The following is a 23,986-nucleotide window of genomic DNA, read 5'->3' as shown; positions in this document are numbered from 1 at the left end:
GTCTGTAAAATCAGGAAGTTGGTTGAGTCAACTTCCTGAGTGGCACTCTGGTTCCCACATTTTGATATTTGAAGATGGCCTGCTGGGGAATCTGTTAATGGAGGACATGGCCCTGTTGGATAAAGTTTTTCTCATGAAGCAAATTTGCTTAAAGTGGGGTCAACTTTCTTGCTGTTGTTATTCTGGCTCAAAGACCCAGCACCTACTGGGGCCCTAAGGCACAATGTTGTGGGGAGGCCGGGGAGGGAGGAGGAGGAACTGTTTGTTGGTGGTGGGTTCCATTCAAACCCTCACTTCTCATTTACCTGTTCCTGCCTGTATGGGATCTCCTGTCAGTTAATCTCACTTGGATGCACAGATTCACAGGGATAGAGGTTACTCCAAGGGCTGTCTTGCACAACACCCACCCCGCCCCCATCAATTCTGTATCCAACCTTGACTCACATACCTCCAGGGACGGAGACCTCACCACGCCTTTCTCAGCCAGGTTCTCCTTTAGACAGATCTAACAGAAAAGTCTTCCTTACTGTCACCTGAAATTTGCTGTCGGAGGTTCCAGCCATCGCTATAATTTCAGCCTCCGAGGTCACGCAAAACAGTGCACTTCCTCTTCCCCAAGATGGCACCCTAGCCTTCTTGTCTTTCTCACCAACATTCACGAGGCACCATTCTGCATGCCCTCGTTACCAATCCGGCTTCCTCGTGGGCAAGTTCCTTTTTGCTCACAATCCACTTAAAACGTAGGAGAGGAGGTGACGAGGATGGGGGTCTGGTGGCGCCTGCTTGCTTTGGGCATCTCGAAGATTCCTTGGTAGAGCCGGATGGCTGCTTCTAGAAAGCAGGGAGCACGTCACACTGTTCTTGGGGTCCCCATGATGTTCAGGACAGGGTACCTATGCCCTGGGAGGGGCGTGGAGCTTGCAGGACACAGGGAGTCTAAGCTTGGTCTCTGCCTACCGGCAGGATCCATGCCAGGCTGCATGCTCCTTCCCAGGGCTGGGCTTGGGCAGTGCCCAGTGTGGAGACACACCTGGCAAGTGGGAGGTCTGATGGGGTGGAAGTCAAGGTGCTGGGCTTATTTAAGAGGTACCAGAATCTAAGCCATTAGAATAAACAAAGTCTGGGGGCCTTAAAGATGAAGGAAGGTACTTTAGGACAAAGGTAAATTAAAGACCCTGATGCTGGAAAAGATCGAGGGCAGGAGGAGAAGAAGGTGACAGAGGATGAGATGGTTGGATAGCATCACCAACTCAATGGACATGAGTCTGTACAAACTCCAGGAGATAGTGAAGGACAGAGAGGCGTGGCGTGCTGGAGTCCATGGGGTCGCAAAGTGTCGGACGTGACTTAGTGACTGAACAATAACAAAGAAACCATATTTACCAGAGCTACACCTGGGAGGAGGGGGTAAGGGACTAAAACCAGTGCTCAGACATCCTTGGAGGGGAGACTGCCACCAGTTTCTAGGGGAGACCAGAGGGGTTGCGATTCCCTTATGGTGACCCTGAGCATGGGGTCCAGCTTGGACAGGCACACATTGGAATGGGTTGGCCTGACAGCCAGCAGACCAGTTCAAACACTCACTCTGCTGCCGAGACCTTGGGAAGGCCTGTTTCTCCACTGATGAGAAAAGGACCAACAAGTGCTGCCCTGTCAGTTTTGAGGTGTGGTGGGGAAGGTCAGCTGAGCATACAGATGCAAATGTGCCATATTAACTGGGAAGAGCTCATGCCAGCCACATGGAGAAGTGCCAGGCAGGAAGGATTCTCCAGCTGAGCCCTGTACGGGGAGTCCTGAAACCTGTTCTACCAGCTCAGAGAGGGGAAGTGACCAATGCCACATCACGCAGCAAATTAACAGCCAAGCTGGACCAGAGCCCCATTTCTGATTCAGGGCTGAGGGAGATAGCACAGCATGGCATGGCTATGGGTCAAAGTTCGGGTTCTGTATGACCCATGCCTGGGGTGGAAACTCACTATGTCCATCTTAGCCAGGTCCGTCCCTGCCCAATAGCACTGAGACCTCAGAGGCGGCAGTGATTTAGTATAGGGGGCCTTGATGCCTCCGTCCCCTGGTTTCTGTGCCCATATGGGTGACAAGGTCTGGCCTGGGTCCCTCAGGCTCAACTGCAGGGGACAGGCATCTGTAGCTGAGCAGGGCTGGCTGGTGCAGGATGGTGCCCACAATGGGGGCCAGGACTGGGAAGGGAGAACAGGGGGCAGGCGGGAGGTGAAGGAGAAAGAAACACTCCATGCTGGGCACATTTATCATCAGCAATCACAGTCTTTCTCTAGCCCCTGGACACCGGCTAATTCTCGCCAGACTTGACCTCCCACTGCATGGAAAATCTCTTCCATTCAGTGCGAGGTGGATATGCTCAGTGGGGTATGGGGAGAGTTGTGGGGGGAGAGGAGCTCGCTTATTATTATGTTTTAAAACACACAAACCCCATATGCAAGGACCCCTCCCTGGACACAAAGCCCTTCTTCCATCTGGCCCTGGCCTCTGGCGGCTGTGGGGTTCAGGCCGGGGCTCCCCTCAGAGGTGGCTACAATGGCTGTTACTGATGACGGATGGGGGCTGGTGGGCTTGGGGGGCGCCAAGTTCTTCCTAACAAAGGAGGCCGCTTGCACAGTCCTTTTCCCATACCCTCTGCAGACCTGCCTGTGCCCATGACATCATTTCCTCTGCTGGCTACAGGAAATAGCCTCACCAAGATGGCCAGTTGGGGCAGGAGCCTGCATCCAAAAGGGGTGTCTGGCTGATCCTGAGAAATCTTTCCCCTGGAAGGACTTGGGGCAAGTAAAGGATCTCATGGGAGGCTGGGGACAAGCCCCAGGGCAGGCACAGACTCCTGGCATGAAGCCAAGGGCCACACAGCTTCCAAAACAGAGAGAGGACACGTCAGCTCCCGGGCCGCTGGTCTGCCCTAGACTCTCAGTGGTGCCTGGGAAGCTGTACTCCACACCCATGGGCCCAGAATCCCCCCCTCCCCCAGACCCTTCCTCTGGCTCCTGGGTTCCCCCGGCCTGAGCCTTGGTCCCTCTGGGGCTAATTTTTAGTTCCCCTTCCAAGTCCTGGACTTCCCTGGTGGCTCAGATGGTAAATTGTCTGTCTACAATGCGAGAGACCTGGGTTCGATCCCAGGGTTGGGAAGATTCCCTGGAGAAGGAAATGGCAACCCACTCCAGTACTCTTGCCTTGAAAATCCCATGGACGGAGCAGCTTGGTGCAGGCTACTGTCCATGGGGTCACAGAGTCGGGCACGACTGAGCAACTTCACTTTCACTTCCAAGTCTAGTCACTGCGCCTAGAGGTCTGGGCCCTGAGCAGGGGGCATTCTGCTTCCACTTCCTCTCTTAGACAAGGAACGCAAAGCTCTCTCATCCATCACCCTCCAGATAATAACCACTTATCCAGTACACAATGGGATAATAAACACCATCAATATAATAATCCTGTGAAGCAGGCATTCCATTTCACAGAGGAAACTGAGGCTCATCACTTCTCATCACTGAGAAGTGAAAAGGCAAGCTCAGGCTCTCAGCTACCAAGATACAAAAGTTCTTCCCATTAAATCACAGGTGTCCTCTGGCTGACAATACCGCCTGAGGGACCCTTGGGCAGCAGCTGAGTCCACGAGCTTGCTGGAAGGGAAGAGGGCCTCAACTTCCTAACTCCAGCACTTGGTCCCCTTTCCTGTCTGGGCCTGACAAGTTTTGGACTTGTATGGGGTGCCCCAACCAGACATTTAGCCTAGCCATAGCCTGGTGCCAGCCCCCAGGATGCCACACTCAGACACACATGCTCACACCAGCAGAACTACCCATGCCTCGCCCAGGGTCACAAGCCTCAACCACCTCCCCTGGACACCCAGAGAGCCCCGGCCAGGCTGGGACCATGGCTCCTTTCTTAGGGCTGCTGACATCTACTTTAAGGCAATGACAGTGACTTTGGCCTGTGAGGAACCTGCTATCTTATTTGGTCATCTCTCCCCCATCCAGAGTTAGATGCTGTGAGTTTGAGCTGCAATACCAGGTTCCATCAAACACCCACTAGCTTGGGTCCCACATAGGGAGTCCCCTCCTTCTCCGGGATGGATATGTGCACACTGCTATATTTTAAATAGGCAACCAACATGGACCTAATGCATAGCGCAGGGAGTTCTGCTCAATGTTACGCGGCAGCCTGGATAGGAAGGGGGTTAGGGGAGAATGGATACATGTATATGTACGGCTAAGTCCCTTCACTGTTCGCTTGAAACCACCACAACATTGTTAATCGGCTATATCCCAACACAAAATAAAGTTCGTTTTTTAAAAAAAAGAAAAAGATTTGCTTCAAACTGTATGACCAACCTCCTACAGTCTCCAAGCCCACATCTTCCAGCCCAGACCCTGCCGCACTGTGTTCCCCCTTTTCCCCTCTTGCTCCCTCAAATCCACTCTCCTCACAATAGCTGGGGCAATCTTACAAAATGCAAACAGATCACTCCGCTGCTCACACCCTCCAATGGCTTCCGTTTGCACCTGGAATGAAGTCTGAACCTCTACCAAACCCCCAGACTTCAAAGGTTCCAGGCCACCCAAGGGTGCTTCCTGCCATCGAACATGCCTGGTTAATGTCATGGCAGGACCTTCGCTGCTCGCTCCTTCTGAAAAGCACCCCTCCCCTCCTGTCTCCCAATATTCCTGGGGCTAACTCCTGTCACTGACATCTCAGCTCAAGTGCCACCTCCCCAGTGAGGCCTTCCCTGATCACCCAATGCAAATTCATTCTCTCCCCTCCCTGATGCTATCTCCACACTGTCCTGTTTGTTTTTCTTGACAGTATTCATCTCTCTCTGGAATTACCTTCTCTGTCTATTTGATTGTTTGATGTCTGTCTGGACAGGTCTACTCTCTGAAAGGCAAGCTTCTTGAGAGCCTGGAAATCCTGTTTGCTTGTTTAGCTGGGTTCGCTGAGGATACAAGCTGGCCAGCTACACTGCCCAGCCTCTCCGGAGATACCTACGGTGGCAGGTGGGGGTGGGAGGGAGCAGCCAGAGGTGGTGGACACAGGTGGGGCTAACCTGGGCCCTGGGAGCCAATCCCTCTGGAAACTCCATCCTGTAGGATGCCACCAACTGATAGAACCTCAGAGACCATCTAATTACTGTTCTCCAGGACAGAAACCAGGAGGGCATGTGCTAGTCTTAGATCACACAGCATCTGAGCAGCAGAACTCGTCAAAGAAACTGGGCTCTAGATTCCTGAGGGAGTAGGACTCTATTTTATAAATACTCTTTTTTTTTTTCCTGATGAAAGTACTTTTCTTGGCCTTTTCTGACTACAATTTGGGAAAAAATGATGATGAAGATAAAAATCACCCATTCCCAGCTCCAGCTGAGCAGAATTAACACTAGACATTGGTCTTAACATGTTTTCTTAGATGTGCCCATGTTCTGTGACCTGCAGGGTCTCACCATACACAGTCTGTATCCTACACTTTCTTTCAAGGCTGTTAACTGAAGACTTTTAAACCTTTTAAACAAGCAAAGTGCACGAGGCATCCCTCTCTCCCTCTCCCAGTCACATACATCACACGGGGTGCTTGCCAGCTGGGCTGACTGCCCCTGCGCGGCATTCCAGGTAGCTGGAGAAGCCACAGGATGCAGAGCTGGTGCAGACAGCCACTGGACAGTGGACGTCAGGAGCTCTTTGCATGCTTGGGCGCTGGGAAGAAAGACGTCAGTATCCTGTACCCATGTCCCAGAAAAGTCGAAACACCCAGGCGTATAGCCTCTGGCCCTGGGGCTGCCTGATGGGTTATGTCCACGTTGCCCTTCCAGGCAAAGTGTCCCCATGCTGCCCTGGAAAGCTCAGAGTCGGGACTGTTCTTGGAGTGCTCCAAGGCACAAAGGTCCCCTGCCTTCCCAGCATCTTGCTCTAGCTGCCAAAACGTTGCAAAGTGGAAAAACTGTGGAACTGTCGCCCGCTGCCGTCAGCACCATCACCACGCCTGGCCAGACCCCACCCCAGGGCTGGCTGTGGGCACCCAGGCGGTACTAGGAGGTGGCTCAGACCCCTGGGCTGTGGGGCCCTTAGAACTTCCAAGGGCTTGGAATCCAAGCCCTTCACTTCCACAGAGGGGCCTGAGGCCAGAGGGGAGCTATGGATTGTCCCAGTGCAAAAGGCCCGTCAGTGGCTGTGGCACGACTGGCACCTCGGCATCACACTGGCATAAAGAGAATTGCAACCAGGAGAGACAAAGAGGGTTGCCTGGGTTCTGGCCTTTGTCAGTCTGTGAGATGGGGTGTTGGACAAGCCGGGTGAGGTGAAGAGAGAGGTAGAGACGGAGTCACAGTGACAGGGACAGAGAGAGAGAAGTTTGAGAGCACCCAGCAGCTGGGGGTGGGGGTGGGGGTGGGAGAGGCTCTGTGGGCGCTTCTTGTGCTTTTCTGAACCTGGAGTCTGCTTGGGCTCCTAATGGGCCCCAGGGACAAGGGAGGAAGGTGGCTCCCCATCTCCAGCCTTCCACCACACTCTGCTCTGCCTCTTCCACAAGGCTGGCACTGAGCTAAGGCTCCATGGGCCCCAGGGGAGGCGCCCCTTATTGACTAGGCTCCTGGGAATTCCCTGTGGACCAGACGAGGGGAGCTTCTGGTCTCAGGCCACACAGAGGGTTGAAAGCAAAGCTAGGACTGGAATGTGGGTACCTGGGCACTCAGCCAAAAGTTATTGCCCTGGCCTCCCTCTGGTTCCGACACTCTAGCCCTGAGCTCGGGTGAGCAGCTGAGCTGTCAGGGATGGAGACGTGGGAAGATGGGTGCCACTGGCCCAGAGGAAGGCCTAGATGGCCGTGCAGGTGCACTTTGAAGCGGGCAAGGCAACAGGTAGGGACTCACCTCCATTCTTCCATTCATTCATCAGGTATTTCCTGAGTGCGTCCCCTCCATCATGCCTATCGCAGGGTGTGGAGAGCAATGACCAAGCTTCACCTCCGCCAACAGGGAGCTCACAATAAAGGGTCAAGGTTAAGGACCCAGACACCCCGACTCAGGCTCCTGCTCAGTCCACTTCCAGCCTGGCCCCCCAGTCATGTGATGGCCCTTCTGCCTGCTGACCCACCGTCAGTGCAGAAGTCAGTCTACAGCTTTGTCTGTAGCTCTCTCCTTCTATAAAGGAGTTGGGCCCCCTCCTCCAGGAAGTAGGCTTGGACTACTTCTGCCTTGGTGACTATAGAGATTTCTCATCCTCCAGGCTCCTAAAATCCTTCGTATTTCTTGGGCTGAAGCACACAGGTGCTTCCACTGGCTCATGAGGTGATACTGGGTAAACCACTTCCCTCTAGACCATAATCTCTCCTTCTGGGAAATGGGGCCACTTTGACTTGCTTTACCCTTCAGGGTTGTTGGAAACATCAAGGTCAGAAGTGTGACTCTGTTTTACTAGCTGGGCTGCCTTGTGTGTTTGCTAATTTTTATGATTTCTCTGTGTAGTAAAAAACAATAGCTTTCTCAGGGCTGGCAGGGGCACTGGCTGACATCTTGAACAACAGCTCCAGGGTCTTCCTTTACCTTCCAGGCGCTGGCCAGGTGTCCTCCTCCTCACCCCCTACCTTGCTTGCCCTCCCAGCTGCTGCCCAGCCCACTCAGTGATGACACGGAGCTGCAAAAGGCTGATGCAAGCTGGAAGGAGGGAATGAAACAGACTTGAGTCGGGCGGACAGAGCTCCACCCCCAGCCCCATGGGATGCTGGGCCCGGCCCCTGCCTGCTTGTTTGCACCTGCTGATGTAATTGCTGGGCCTCCTTGGCTCAGGGCTCGGCCTGCTCGCCTCGGCTTTCGGAGCCAGAGGAAGGGTGTAAGGTCACAGCCGCGTGTATCACGAAAGGGCCCTTCTCTAGGGAGGGGTGGCTGTGCCCCAGAGAGGGGAGGGTGAGGAAAGAGCTAGAAGAACAGCATGAAAAAGAGCATGGTCCAGAGGTAAACAGGATCTCGGTCAACCCAACTTTGTTACTCTGTCACTTCAAGGGAGGGAGGGGTCTCATGTCTCTGAGTCTGAACAGGCACTCAGCTTGTCACTTTTTTCCAGGGATGTCTCAAGGGGGATGAAGAAGTCTGAGAAGGGAAAAGAGAAAGGATGGAAGCATGGCTCTGTTGAATGAAAACACTGGAAGAGTCCAGGACTGGCCACCAGCTCATTTCCTGGGGCCTCAAGCTTGTTGATCTGTAAAATGGGCACAACATCTCTGTGGGCCACCTCACAGAGACAGCTGGGGCCAAAGGTATGAAAGTGTGAGATGACACTAAAGTCTATGGATAGCTCGGTGGTGGTAGGGGGCTGGGGATAGTTGAGGGAGGTTCTTGCCAGGAGCCTGGGGTGCCCAGAGGCTGGGTAAGGGAGGAAAGAGCCGCACATAGTTCACGAGTCTTTTTGGTTGACACTGAGGCAAAAAGACAGGGACCAGCCAGGTGGGGAGGAGACGTCCATCTCAGCCGTGCCTACCTCCTCAGTCTGGGAGAGGATTGCGTTTCCTAACTGGGCCCTCAGTTCTGCCTGATTGCGCTGGACAGGGGAGCTGCACTCCAGCTGGAACTCACGCACTTCCCTGGCCACAGAGACCCACCTTCCCTTTGACCAGAGACAGCTACTGTTTTCAGACTAACCCACTCCCAGGCACTGCACAAATCACTTGGTGTGCGTACATCACCTACCTGAATCCTTCCAAGAACCATCAAGGCAGGTACTCTAAATCTGATCCCCAGATTGCAGGTAAGGAGACTTCGAGAGAGAGAGGTTAAGTAACTTGCCCAAGGTCACAGAACAGGGTTGTCAGCACTTCAACCTGGATCTCCCTGACCCTAAGACCATACTTGTTAACCTCTGTACCAGTGGTTCTGAAACGGCAGCATGTCCCAGGATTAGCTGGAGGCTTGGTAAAAACCTCTGCCTCCACCCGGAGGTTTGCACTTAGCAGGTCTTGAGGATGTATCCCGTCTAACAAGTTCCTAGGTGCCGCCGCTGCTCCGCTTCTCGTTGCTCCCGTGCCTCCCGACAGAAACATACGACACCAGCACACATAATGCTGCTTAATGCAAGTCAGCTCCTTCCCCGGAGCACATCTGCAGTTCAGCTGGAGACCTTTCAAGAGGAACAGTGGAATTACATGGCAGCGTGGTGCCGGCTGCTTTTGCTTGAGTCAGGCCCCAGCGTGTGGTAATCAAGATTACGATAGCCATCACCTGCTCCTCTGTTCTTGCAAATTACTTAGACTCTGGGCCTCAGTTTTTTTATCTGCAAAATGGGAGTAATAATACTTCTAGGAAATACACTATCCATGCAAGTTGCTTAGTGCCTGGCACATCCAAAGGGTTTATTGAGTACAGGCTGTATTATAGTTTTTCTTTTTAATTACCATTGTTACTATCTACTTCATCTATGTTATATTTCCAACAACCCTATCCACCTCCACTGTTTACACACAGTCGCTCGGGGGATAAGCAACTGGCCCAACTCACACAGTCGCTAAGTGGCAGAGGGAAGATTCTAAGCCAGGTTTGGGACTTGAGTGGTAGAAACCGTCTACCATGAGCAAAGACAGAAGCCTATTCTGGCTGCTTTCCTTCCAGAAAGGATGAAGAGTTATTTTCTTATGTTTCCTGTGCTTTCTTCTAGACCCCTGAGCTTAGCTCAGGGTTCCATCAGGTCACCAGCAGGGGAGCAGAGGCCGTCAGCCACCCACACTTGGTGACCTTGGATGGCCAGACTCCTGCCCCCTATGTCTGTCCATCTACCCCCCGCCTGCTCCTCCTTACTGGGCACCCTCGAGGTGTGAGGGCTGGCCGGGCCTTGGCTAGTCCAGATCCTGGGAGAGGAGACACTTACTTGCTTATCCGGAGACTCCCTGCCCCCACACCCCCTGGGATCCCCAGTTCAAAACAATGGAGGCTTCAGGGTTCCCTTGATGTAAAGGTTCAGTAGGTGGCTAATTTTAGCTGAAAAATACTCGGCATTTTCCCAGCCGCCGTCACTGCCGCACTCTGTGCTGGACAAATGGCCTAGGTTTTCCTCCCCAATTGTTCTCGGCTGGGGGGCTAGGGGCTGACTCCAGCTCAGGACAATGCCCTTTGTGTCTGCTTCCGGGTGGCTCTTAATAACTCGTGGGGACAGCCTGGAGCTCTCAGGCCCCCACCCCCATCCAGGCTGCAGGGCCCCTGGCTTCACCATCAGGGCATCTCAAAACATAGCACTGAAATAGGACCACCTCCTCAGGGGTGGAGGCAGAGAGGACTTGTGGTCTGATTCAGGGGCCTCGTGTGGACAGATGGGGAAGCCAAGGCGCAAAGAGGGTGTAACGGGCCTAAAGTCACACGGCACTCTGGCAGACTGAGGCCTGGCCTGCAAGTCTACAGACACAGAGTCCAGCGCCCTCAGCACCATGTGCAGGGGAAATCCCTGCTTTGTCCAGGCTGCCCCCCAGCGTGGGCGCACCTCAGAGGATGAGGTCCCAGACTGCAGGCCTCCATGCTCCTGGCCTCCAGTGGACACACCTACCCTCTCCTCCACCCCCAGTGGCTGAATCCCTCCATCCTCAGGTCTAACATTGAAGGTCACCTCCTCAGAGAGCCTGGCCCTGTCTGCACCCTCCCAACCACACTGGGGCCCTGGCTCTTCATCTGGTATTTCTTTTCCTTATTGCCCTCATCACCTTTTTAAGTTATATACTCATTTTAAAGTTATATTTCCTTATTTAATGCCAGGTCGCCACCAGACTCTGGGGTCTCAGGGGCAGACACATATAACCACCTTTGTGGGCCTTGGGCCAGGGTCTCGGAGCTTCTGCTGTACTAAGGGAGGCTGGGGGTCCCAGGAGAGTGACTAGGGGCATTCAAGGCTCAGGATAGGTAGTATATTCAGCTGTTCCCAGCAGCAGGACAGAACTTTCTGCTGGATGCCATCCCTGGCTGGACGGCACCTGTGCACCCACTGATGACCCCCAGTACCAGCCCAGCACACAGCAGGTGGTCAATAAATGCTTCTTACATGAATGAATGAACCTTGTGGGCTCCTTTGGTTCCTCTTCTCCCTGAAAGAGGACCCCAGATTCAACCTATGCCCCACCCTTCCCATGGACGACTCTGGAAGCAAGAGAAATGAGGAGACTTAGGGAAGGCACCCAGGGCCCAGGGTGGCTCCACCCACAAGGGCTGTTTGTTGGTCTCGCAGCCCCCAGCTCTGCATAGCCCCCCACCGCCCCAGCCGGGACCCAGCATGCTATAATTAGAGTCCTCCTTCCAGGCTCCAGTAATGAGGGGTGTTGGGTGCCAGCTGTAATTACAGCCTGGTTTAAACGAACAGGAGCCGCCCCCAAGCCAAATTACAAAGTCTGCAGCCGGACTCCCTCCTGCCCTGCTCCCTTTTTATGGGGCTGGTTACAGGGAGGGACTGGGAGTTTACAGAGAAGCCAGCTCGTGCTGGAGCTGCGGTTTCAGAAGAGTGGAGGGCCGAGGAGAGCCGAAAGTCTGGCCTGCGCTGCTTTGAAACTGTCCTCAAACCTCCTTTGGCCCCACCCTCATCAGAAATGCCCATCCAAAGCCGAGGTCAGGAATGGGCAAAGAAACCAGCTGAGGTTGCTTCTGCAGTCCTTTCATCAGCAACCCCATCTCGGCACTGAGCTCTTTGCCAGGCCCAGCTAATGGCTCTGCACAGTCGTATTTCATGGGCATAGCCAACATCAACCCTGTGATACTAACTGAGGTTTGGTGCTCAACTAACTGCCCCAGATCACACAGCCAGTAAGAGGCAGACCCAGGCTTGAGCCAGGCCCACACAGGGAGAAGGTTCTGGAGTGTGGGTACATTCCATCTTGTGCCCCTCATTGCACTGGGCACAGGGTAGAGGACAAAGAAGGGCTCAGCGAATCCCGAGAACGATGTGTTTTTCAGATCAAGGCGTGAGAGGTCCAGCTGAGTCCTCTTCTCCCTTGTAGAGATGGAGAAATCGGTGATTCTGATTTTCACTGGCATCTCAGGATCCAGAGGCAGAGCCAGGATGTCAGTGGCCTTATTAGTCTCAGATTAACCAGTGAGACCTCTAGAGAAAATCTCATTCAGGGGCAAACACACAGCAGCCTGGCCCACCTCAAGGCTGTGGCAGATATCACTAATTGATCATCATGGCAGGTCTGGACGAGGCCTCAGATTCCTTCTCAGCCCAGGACCACACAGCCATTACCAATCAAGCAATGAAGACGATTCCATCGTCCCTGATCTGATTAATTTCCACTCACTCTCACTTACCCCAGGGGAAAATGAAGCCCAGAGAGTTGGGGTGACTTGCCCCAGTAATGGAGTGGCTCTTAATCCTCAATGGCCCAGCCTCTGTGGATGCCAACACACCATTCCCACTGCACCCTCAGCCCAGCCCTGTTAACTCAGGGCTTCCTGTGTGGAAAAGACTTCCTTAAGGCTCCCTGCAGGCCCTGCAGTATTGACCCAGCTGGCTGATCTGCAGCCCTGACCAGAAGGAGGGTTTCATGGGGGCTGTGGGGAGGCAGGCTTGCTCACTGGGGGCGGGGGCAGCAGCAGCAACCCCCCCACACGCCCCTCAGCTGCCCATATGCCCCTTCCTGGGCCTCTTGGCTGGGCTCGCCTCCCAGCCCAAAAAGCTGGCTCCAGCCACCCGCTGCCCACTCACCGCAACTGGCCTGCGGTGATTCAGTCTCTTCATTACGCACCCCCTCCTCCCCACGTCTTCTGCCCTCGGCGGCCCCGCTCTGACAAGCCTCTTCAATAGCGCCTTTGATCCAGGCTCTCCAGCCTCTTAAACCAGGATGGCGTGCAGCCTTCAGCGAGGGGTGTTGGAAAGAGGTGGTTCTGGGAGGACAGGGATCATGACAGGACAGGCACCACCGGGAGGTCTCGCTTTCACGTGACCCCGCCCCCCGCCCCCCCGTCCCGAGCCTCACTAGGATGACCAAAGGCCCTGAGCTCAGGGGCCCTCCAGGGAAGGTGTGAAAGCCGCTGAGCTTTCTGGGAGGTGCCTCTCCCTCACCCAGCAGTTCCAGGCCTGGACCGGAGGGCATTTTCAAAAGGACACTTTAATTAGGGAACAGGGCGGCCAGCCAGCGGGATTATAGGCCACACCCGGAGCCGTCCGAGGCCTCTCAACTCCCAGGCCCAGCCTTCTGCTCCAGCCTCCATCTATTGCCACCTCCTCCCCGGGACTATGGGAGGGGAGAGCCCTGAACACCCCTGTATGCTGCCCCCATGGTGGGTCCCCGAGAAAGGAACACTGGATGTGTTAGGGGTGGCTTCTTGAGCTGAGGTTTGGGTCTCAGGCATGAAAACAAGGGCAGTGAAGACTGGCATGACTGGAGAAGCCATCCTCAGGCAGGAAGAGGGAGCAGTGACCGCCCCTATGCTGGGCCACAAAAAGGACTGGGCACGGGAGAGCCCACCCCTGGCCCTCCATGCCCTCACCTCTCTCCACCAGTACAGACAGTGACAAAGGTCTGTCTGTCTCCTAGCAGCTCTGGCTTAAACCCAAACCGTGCTGTTCCAGGCGTCCTCCCCAGCAGACAGCGTTCTCCCACATCGAAGGTGGGCAGCCTTGGAGCTGCCCAGGGCTGTCTGCCCCTAAAGGTCAGGAGTGGGACAGAGGGCCGAGGCCCACTGCCCTGGCTGAGTTTGGCTGTGGCTGAGGCCCAGTGCCCACAGGTTTTTCTACATGCCCTAAGTTCTTTCTCTATAAAATGGGGCGAGCCACAGAAATCACCTAGGCCCATAGTTCACGTAAACAGTCATGAATGTGGAAGAAATCAGCACAGGATCTGGCTGGGCTGCTCAGAAACCTCATGTCCAATTTGGTTTACGTTGAAGTCCTGTCCATATACTAAATTCACCTCTCTGGGCCTCGGTTTCTTAATCTTCAGATAGGGTGAACAGTGAATTCTTCTTAGAGATATGAGAAGTGCTTTATAACCTATAAAAGGCTGTCCAAGGCTAAGATTACTCATTGTGATTTTTCTAACAAACAGCTACACTTACCCTCCCTCCACCCTGCCCACAAGGTAAGGCTAGCCCATTCTAACCCAGGTCGCCTGTGCGAATCTGGTGACATCTGGCTCACCTGGCCCCACACAGCCACCTGCCCTGAGGCTCAGGCTGTTGAGCCTTGGACAGGGAGGTGACCGGGGGGTCCTGGGCAGGGAGTATGGATAGAGGCTTTGGATACTCTGTTCTCAGGGGAAGAAGTCTTCAACCATCAGGCGAATCCTCTGCCCAGCTGGGCATCAACTCCGAGAGAAAAGGCAATGTTGGGCCCGGATTGGGGTGGGGACCCTCAGGGCAGACGGGCATGGGTGGGAGCCTGCTGGGCAAAGCCCATCCTTGGTTCTTCCTGCTCTTTCTCTGAGGGAGCTTCAGAAAGATTCCTGGAATGCCCCTGCTGTGTAACCCTAGACAAGTTTCTCCTCTTTCTGGAATTACTTCCTCTGAAAGGAGACCTGTCAAGTACATGGCTTGTCCTGCTGCTCTTGGGTTGGCAGGAGGCGGGGGGGAGGGCTGCGGCGGAGGAGGGGTCCTGGGAAAGGCACGAGGGAAGCCAGCCCTTCCTCACAGCTCAGTGAGGGGCCAGGCGTCCTGGAAGGGCCTGGTCTGGAGGGACATGGGGTGGCCTCTGGACACTCTGGAAGCAAGAGTGGTTGAGACCACGAGGGCTGCACTCCCGCCCTGCTGGTGTCCAGACACCAGCATGAAAGAGCGCATAGGTTCCTCCAGCCTAGATGGAGAAGTGGGGAGCCCTGGCTGGAGCTGAGGCATGGGGAAGGTGAATGGGAAGAGTCAGACACACTCAGGAGAGACTTAGCATCAGCAGCTGTGGGATTTCAGGCATAAGACTTTACCTCTCTGGGCCTTGATTTCTTCACCTGTGTCAGCCCCAGCCTAGAGGATAACTGGGAGGAATGAGTGGGGCCACATGTGGAATACTTAGCACAACAACAGCTCCCAGTGAAGCAGTCCTTGGACATGTCGCTTCAAGCCCCCAGGCCTCTGCTTTTTGGTCTGTTAATTGGGTATCAGGATCTTGCCAGCCTTCGATGGATCACACGTATGAGAGGCTCTAGCAGAGGCCTGGTGCACAGTAGGCTTGCTAGGTGTCTGGTGAAAGCTGCCATAGCCAGGTGACCTGGCAGACTCTCCCAAACACCTGGCCACACAGCCCATCCTAGTTCCAGGGAGGGGACCAAACGTCATCCCAGTCCTGCAACAGGCGTGGGTTGTTTTCTCAGCCTTGGTTGTCAAGTCCTAGATGGCTGCTGGGCCCCCAGCCAGGGGCAACACCTTCCAAACCCATGCACCCCTCTGTGAAGCACCTGGCATGAGGAGGCGGGAGCTCACCTCTCAGCCGGGGATGCTTTCCTGCCAGGGGCTGGAGGGGAGCCGGGAGCCCAGGTAGGTGGCTTGATTCTGCCCATTTCACAGATGGGACCCATTTCACAGAGTCACTCACCACTAGGAGACTGGTCCGGGTGAGCCTGGAAGGGGATGGGGTCCAAGGGGGCACTGAGGGTCCTTAGACCCCTGACATGAGGCCAGCACTCTCTTTTCGCTTAGACTTCCTCTTAGCCCAAACTGCTCAATTCACTCTCTCCTTGGGCAGAATGGTCCCATTTAACAGATAAGGAAACAGAGGCTCAAGAGAGGTGAATGGCGGGCCTGGCTCACAGAATGAGCTGGTCGCAAAGCTCGGGCTCAACCTCAGGGCTTTTCTCTGCCCACCAGGAGGGCAAGCGCATTGGCTGGCAGATGCCAGCAGAAACAAGGCAAGATCTAGAGGTACCACTGCCTCTCGCCCCTCAGTGCTAGGCAAAGAACCTCAGGGACACTTGCTAATTAACAGAGGGGTCTAGCAGGGTGTGGCTTTCCAGGGTCCTTAGACTTGCCCAGGATGGAGGACACTAGCCCCCCGTCCCCTCCCACTGATGCGGCTGTCCCAATCGTCCTTCTTAGTAAACTTGCTCAGCACACCTCCTTCTCCCTGGACCCTGACTGCCCCCTACCAACTCCACAATCTCTGCTTCACCTCACCCTCTCTGCCTTCTTCATGGTCTTCCTTTCTACCCCACGAGGCTCCACACTGGCTGGAGTGTTCTTGTGACATCCCAAGGAGGTGGGGAGCCTGGGTTCTTGTCTCAGCTCAGCAATCGACTGCTGCCCTGACCCTCTCTGGGCCCCTGCTTGTCTCTCTGTCACTGAGAGGTTAGGTGAGAAGTTCTGATGCTCTATGAATATCAAAACCCACCAAATGTTCAGACTGATGTGTTGGTGGGCATCTGGGACCTTGGGCTCCTGGATCACCTCTTGGCTCCCCGCTTGGGGCCTTGGAGAAGCTGGTCTAGGGACTGGGCTGCCAGACAGTACCACCCTCTGCATCCCCGAGTCCCTGTCTGGCTCCATTTGTTTTCTCAGAGTCTTCAATGCGCCTCTGTCTCTGGCCTCTGCCTGAGTTTCCTCTGTTCCCTGACCAGTCCTCACCCCATGGCAATGGTGGTTGCCCCTGTCACTGGACTCAGCTCCTGGCAGAATTATTTCCTTCTGGGCTGGGCTTCCATTAGTCAGTAAGTACACCGGCCTGAGCGGGGCACTGGGGGATGAGGTGGCTGTAAATTACCGTGGCTCCCTCTCTCCCGGCCTGGCTGCTGACAACCTGGAAGCTCTGCTGGCTCAGCTGAGTCTCCCTTCCTAGAGGGGCTGGGGCCAGGCCGGAGGGGCTGTGTGAGGGGCAGTGGCACGGGGTGCGGCCATCACACAGCCGTTCATGCTGTCCCCTCTGAGGCATGACACTGTGAGCAGGAACCACAGACGCCTGCACAGAGTGTCATCCGGGGATCTCTCAAGGAAAGGGACATGGCAGGGACCTCGGCAAGTCATTGTGACCCTGAGCCTCAGTTTCTTGGTCTGTAAAATGCAGTGATAATATAACAACTCCACAGACTTCATGGGAGGATTACCTGAGACCCATTACCTGAGACCCATCCACATATAATGTAAAAATGCCAGAGTATGACTCAGTAAATAATCACCTGCCTTCCCACTATGGGGGCTCAGAGTTGGGAGTGCTTGCCCACCTTTAGCGGAGGTGATGGCACCCCACTCCAGTACTCTTGCCCGGAAAATCCCATGGATGGAGGAGCCTGGTAGGCTGTAGTCCATGGGGTCGCAAATAGTCAGACACGACTGAGAGACTTCCCTTTCACTTTTCACTTTCATGCATTGGAGAAGGAAATGGCAACCCACTCCAGTGTTCTTGCCTGGAGAATCCCAGGGATAGGGGAGCCTGGTGGGCTGCCATCTATGGGGTCACACAGAGTCAGACACGACTGAAGCAACTTAGCATCAGCAGCAGCAGCAGCCCACCTTTAGAGCCAACATCTTTAACACTGTACTCTTCCCTCTTGTAGCTGGACAGGGACAGCGCTTTTGCTTGAAATCTAGTCTGCCAGAGGCAAAACAATGTTCTGCAGAGCTGCTGGAATCAGACCCACTGTTTGGAAAGGGTGAGAACCCAGCCCAGGCTGGGAGAGCACAGGAGCCTCTGGCATCCGGTGAACAAAGTTTGGTTGAGAAAATTAAATGAGATCACAGGGGTGATATTAAAAGAGCAAATTACTTTAAAGGGTTTCCGCTCACTGCAGATCTGACTGCAGATGGATGGCGTTAATTACCAACGAACAGTGGCCTGCTCCTTAAGACAGGTCCCTGGGGGCCCTGTGTTTCTAAGTTAGGGACTCTGGAAGCGGGAGCCCTGAACTTCTTGTGTCTCCGATTCGCCTTCCCTGCCCCCATAACTAGGAGCACCTGGTGAAGTCTGGGAGTCTGTGCTGCCTGGGAAACACCTGTTACCACCTCCTGTGCCCATGCACATCTGCCGGGACTTTTAGGTCGAACTGAGGATAAACTTGCTTCACATCTACTGGCCAATACAGACAAATTCCACTTCTGGGATGCATAGAGATGTTCACTGCAGTGTTATTTCAGTTCAGTTCAGTTGCTCAGTCGTGTCCGACTCTTTGCGACCCCAGGAATCATAGCACGCCAGGCCTCCCTGTCCATCACCAACTCCCGGAGTTCACTCAGACTCACATCCATCGAGTTAGAGATGCCATCCAGCCATCTCATCCTTGGTCATCCCCTTCTCCTCCTGCCCCCAATCCCTCCCAGCATCAGAGTCTTTTCCAATGAGTCAACTCTTTGCATGAGGTGGCCAAAGTACTGGAGTTTCAGCTTCAGCATCATTCCCTCCAAAGAAATCCCAGGGTTGATCTCCTTCAGGATAGACTGGTTGGATCTCCTTGCAGTCCAAGGGACTCTCAAGAGTCTTCTCCAACACCACAGTTCAAAAGCATCAATTCTTCGGCGCTCAGCTTTCTTCACAGTCCAACTCTCACATCCATACATGACCACAGGAAAAACAATAGCCTTCACTAGACGGACCTTAGTCGGCAAAGTAATGTCCCTGCTTTTGAATATGCTATCTAGGTTGGTCATAACTTTTCTTCCAAGGAGTAAGTGTCTTTTAATTTCATGGCTGCAGTCACCATCTGTGGTGATTTTGGAGCCCCCCAAAATAAAGTCTGACACTGTTTCAACTGTTTCCCCATCTATTTCCCATGAAGTGATGGGACCGGATGCCATGATCTTCGTTTTCTGAATGTTGAGCTTGAAGCCAACTTTTTCACTCTCCTCTTTCACTTTCATCAAGAGGCTTTTTAGTTCCTCTTCATTTTCTGCCATAAGAGTGGTGTCATCTGTATATCTGATTTACCAGGCTAAAATATTCAACAGAGGGGGAGGGATGTGAATAAATTAAAGATGGGAGGGGTGAACAAAGTACATCAGCAATGTGAATGATCCTCAGGCATCACAATGCTATGTGTGAAGTCTATGTAACGGCACAAGATCCATGGAACCATGCTAAATAAGGTCAGGTGTGAAGGGAAGCATTAACTTGTATTACACCATGAAACAAACCTGGACAAACCTGGGCCTGAGCCTAAAAGGAAACATCCTAATGTGCAAACAGCAATTGAGTCTGGGTGGTGGTATTATGCCAGATTATTTTTCAGACCTTTGTTTCCCATTATCTGGGGCAACAGGCAACACTATTTGGACTTATAAACAAACAAATGCCTCTCAGAACCAGAGGTACTAGAGAGAGGGCCAGAGAGCCCCTGGTGTTCTTTCAAAGGGTCCCAGGAATTCTAGCAAGCGACCTTCAGACTGCATTCTGGAAGCAGAACTAGGATCATCAAATACCTAAAAGCCGAGGGGCTGGGAGCTTATGGAGGCCAGTGGTCATTCTCCCTACCCTCTGCACCTGTCTCCCCAGGAAGGCCTCTTAGGGATGCCCCATTGTTCTCTGGCTAGGAAGGTGGGGGCAGGGAGAATGGCTGGCTCCAAAGCCAGGAAATAAATCTTCTCCCGCAACCCAGCCTCTCCATTCAGGCTGGCTTATTGATGGGGACCCAGGGGGCCTGGGGAGAACAAGCTGCCTTCCCAGGATGCGTGAGAAAACTTCCCTGTGCTGAGCCCACGGCGTCTTGCAGACTCTGGGGGCCCATCCTGGAGGCTTCCTCTGGCTGTTTCCTGGCGTCACTGGACTCACGGCCGGAGAATGCCAGGTACTCACAGTCCCAGAGCTAGGGCTGACTTGTACTTCTCTCCTATCACCACAGTCTGCTGGGACCCTCGCCTTGGGGTTGAGCAGGATGATCCACTTGCCTTATCAGATCTGATAGTCTATGAAGGGAGAAGATCCCCATCACCCCCTAGGAAGTGCACCCCCCACTCCTGCTCCTAGGTGTAGAGAGCCACAGCTATTTACATATAATTTACATTGATTTGCATAACCACCTGCTATAGTGGAAAGAACATTGAACTGAAGAGTCAGAAACCCTGGAGTCTAGTCCCAACACCACTGCTTACTCAATGTGACCTTGAGCAAATCCCGTCCTCTCTTGGCACTAGTCTCCCATCTGCTGAACTGCGGATGGCACTGTACAGTGGGCAGGAAGGACCTACATGGTGTAGGGAGGAGGTCCCAGGGACCGCCCCTCCCAGCCAGAGACCCCTACCTAGGACAGGTGCTCCCTAAACACTTCCTGAAAGACATCCCTGAGCCATCACTCTGACCACCTGGGCCACCCCCGGAGAATCCCCAGACTGAGATGTCCCTGGGGAGGGGGAGTGCTCATGGCCCTGCCCAGCTCTCCTGCCCCCTCCTCCCCTTGGCAGCCTTTGGGAACCCAACAGCTCCGACACCCTAGAAATGCTTTGAGCCAGGTGCCAAGGAGATTGGCAGGGCCCCAGCAAGAGGGAGGCAAGCCCCAGGCTGTCCAGGGAAAGACTCAAACAGTGCCACTCCTGACACATGCCACCTTGGCCTTCCCCACAAGCCTGCCCACCTGTTGCAGGGGAAATGGAAAAGCAGGTGGTGGAAGGAAAACCTCATTCCTGGGACGCTCAGCCACTGCTTCGCCTTGCATCAGGATCTCTGGGGCATGGTGCTGGAGAAAGGGCAGGCAGAATGCCAACACTCAGGGAACTGTCTATTCTGGCACTTGTGCCGTGCTGATGGGGTGCCTAGTATGGCCGCCTTGGGGCTGTGGCCCTTCTGATACTCAGTGCTGGGGAGGGCTGGGCCTTTGGGGGGTCCCCTAAGGCTGGAGGAGCTGTAAGAGATGCGGGTTTGATCCCTGGGTTGGGAAGGTCTTCTGGAGGAGGGCATGGCATCCCACTCCAGTATTCTTGCCTGGAGAATCCCATGGATTGAGGAGCCTGGCAGGCTACAGTCCACAGGGTCACACAGAGTTGGACACAACTAAAGTGACATAGCATTTAGCACAAGGCTGGAGTCTACAGTGAGCAAGTGTTGGGGACAGAGGGCACAGGTTCAGAGCCCATAGTCGATGAGAGATTGGGGGCGGCGGGACAGGATGAGGAGTTAAAGGTCTGAGCCTCCAAGAGGCAAAGAACTAAGAGGGACAGGGTGGGCTGAGCTTAGACCCTGGGGCTCTGGCACTTATGCCTTGCTATCCTCCTACTCTTTAACTTCTCCAGGAAAGCCTTCTCTGCTCCCTTGACCCCCACTGCCTTCCCCGCCACTTTCTCCCCCATCTCTGGGTGTCACTTTAAGGCCTCAAGCACCACTGCTGCTGCTGCTACTAAGTCGCTTCAGTCGTGTCCGACTCTGTGTGATCCCATAGACGGAAGCCCACCAGGCTCCCCCACCCCTGGGATTCTCCAGGCAAGAACACTGGAGTGGGTTGCCATTTTCTTCTCCAATGCATGAAAGTGAAAAGTGAAAGGAAAGTGGCTCAGTCGTGTCCGACTCTCAGCGACCCCGTGGACTGCGGCTCCTCTGTCCGTGTGATTTGGTGCTGTCTACTGAGGCAAGTCCCATGAAATGGTCTGGCCTTGGGCAAATCACTTCACCACTCTGAACCCATTTCTTCCACTGCAAAATGGGAAAAATGACGCCTACCTCTTGCATTGTTCCGAGGACTAAATGAAGGCAATTTAATACAAGCTTAGCACAGTGCCAGGCACATAATAAAAGCTGGAAAACTACTAGTGGCTTTTATTATTAGCAACCTCTTGGAGCCTTGGTTTCCTCTTTACTACAATGTGACACAAGTCCCACCTTCCCAGGGTGACTGAGAGATTAGAACGAGATGAGAGAGGTGAACGCACTCTGTAAACACAAGCAGGTGAGGCTGCGGGCGTGAGGTTGCTGTTATCAGCGCTCTGGGACTGATGCTGGGCCCCTTATAGGCAGCAGGTCAAACCCTGCCCTGGCCCGATACACAGCCACAGAAGGGAGCTGCCTGCTGAGGCCTGTTGTTCTGTCATTGACGGCCCAAAGTCATCCCACTTGATGGGTGAAAAACTGAGGACCAGAGAAGACTCTTGAGAGTCCCTTGAAGAGCAAGGAGATCAAACCAGTCAATCTTAAAGCAAATCAACCCTAAATACTAATTGCAAGGACTGATGTTGAAGCTGAAGCTCCAATACTTTGGCCACCTGATGTGCACAGCCGACTCACTGGAAAAGACCCTGATGCTGGGAAAGACTGAGGGCAGGAGAACAGGGTGACAGAGGATGAGATGGCTGGATGGCATCACTGATTCAGTGGACATGAACTTGAAACGTTCTCCCATGAAACTCTGGGAGGTGGTGGGGAACAGGGAGGCCGTGTGCTGCAGGTGTGCTGCAGTCCATGGCATCTCAAAGAGTCGGACATGACTCAACAACAACAGAGAGGGCAACAGACCAGCCTACAGTCACACAGCACAGTGAGCAAGCAACTCTGAAGGAACCAGACCCAGAGAGATGGAACTCAAGATTCAGACCCGCTGGAGACAACACTGGACAGAGAGTACAGACACTAGGGGAATATTGTAATATACATGGTCATTATTTTAACCCAGATCTCAAGTCACTTTTTGTTGTTGTTGTTGAGGGAGAAAAAAAAGCACTATATCTCACTTCCTTTACTTATAAAAACTGGCATATCTGATATACCTGAAGTTGCAAAGCCCCAGAAAAGTAAGGTCAATATGAGGGCAAATGAAATGACTGGCTTGAAATATCCATTCCCAGCCTATGGATTTTTTCAAAAAAAAGAAATTAAAAACTTGAAGAAATATGAATAATCCCCACTTCTTCCCCATCTGTGAACCACTCTGCAACTGTGAGATTCTCCCGGGACAGGAGTTATTCCTTGGTTCATTCCTTCCGTTTTTTGCCCAGGACTGACGGTGCGGCAGGAGGTTCAGAGAGGGATGGAGCTGATAGGGGGACCATGCAACTGCCATCACTTGGTGGGCACAAGCGAAAGAATCTGGAGAGACAGTAGCGAACTTATTGAAGTGCAGGCCACCCTCACCATGCGCCAACACACGATGGATTCTCGTTTCCCATTGACGGGCAAATGGAAAATCGCTCTTGCACATAAGGAGGGGCTCTGCGGCCTGCGAGTCTGACGTCCAGGACAGAGGCCAGAAGAAAACTCAATTCATCTTTAAATGCCGTTCACAGAGTGTTTCTATCATACCAACCACCCACGATATCAAAGGGAAAAAGGGAAAAGTGTAAAAACTGCAGGAAGTCTTACGAAGACTGCAGCTGTCGGGACCAGCCTCAGACACACGTTGTCGATGCGTCTGTCCTGGCTTCCTTGGGCTGTTGCTGTGTCCTGCCCACCAGCTGAGAACGGATGAGGTTTGCCAGGCGATAAGGCAGAATGTGTGTGTGTTTGTATGTGTGAATGTATATGAGTATGTTATGTGTATGTGTATGTAAGGTGTATGTTAATGTGCGTGGATACATGTGGGAGTAGTGCATACACGAGTGTATGTGTTTCTGGGAGAAGGTGAGTGTGTAAGCGCAAGTGGAAATTTGTGAGCATGTGCTGGAAAATTTCCTTTCCTTACCTTGACTCCCTTGGCAGGAGCCAGGATTCTCTAATCATTCAACCAAGCAAAGGGATGACCTCTGACAGATTACCCCTTCCTGGGTCCTAGTTTCCTCATCAGTATATCTGGAAGACTGAAATACAACAGAGACAGCAATACTGTGGGCTTCCCTGGTAGCTCAGCTGGTAAAGAATCTGCCTGTAATGCAGGAGACCCCAGTTTGATTCCTGGGTCAGGAAGATCCCCTGGAGAAGGGAGAGGCTGCCCACTCCAATATTCCTGAGTTCCCTGGTGGCTCAGAAGGTAAAGAATCCACCTGCAATCCAGGAGTCCTCGGTTCAATCCCTGGGTTAGGAAGATCTCCTGGAGGAGGGCATGGCTATCCACTCCAGTAGTCTTGCCAGGAAAATCCTATGGACAGAGGAACCTGGTGGGCTACAGTCCATGGGGTTGCAAAGAGTCAGACATGACTGAGAGACTTAGCATAGCACAGCATAGCAATACTGTAGTACTACTGCTGTCA

General features: G+C 53.6%; 1 protein-coding gene across 2 annotated transcripts in view; it reads right to left on the bottom strand.

The window, feature by feature from the left end:
* The window catches only part of UNC5B (unc-5 netrin receptor B), an 88,172-nt gene that overhangs the window by 26,051 nt on the left and 38,135 nt on the right, over positions 1-23,986 (bottom strand). The gene's annotated exons all lie outside the window — the stretch shown is intronic.

Source organism: Ovis canadensis, chromosome 25 (genome assembly GCF_042477335.2).
Source record: "Ovis canadensis isolate MfBH-ARS-UI-01 breed Bighorn chromosome 25, ARS-UI_OviCan_v2, whole genome shotgun sequence".
NCBI classification, from domain to species: domain Eukaryota; kingdom Metazoa; phylum Chordata; class Mammalia; order Artiodactyla; family Bovidae; genus Ovis; species Ovis canadensis.
This window is presented reverse-complemented; position numbering and strand designations above follow the sequence as displayed.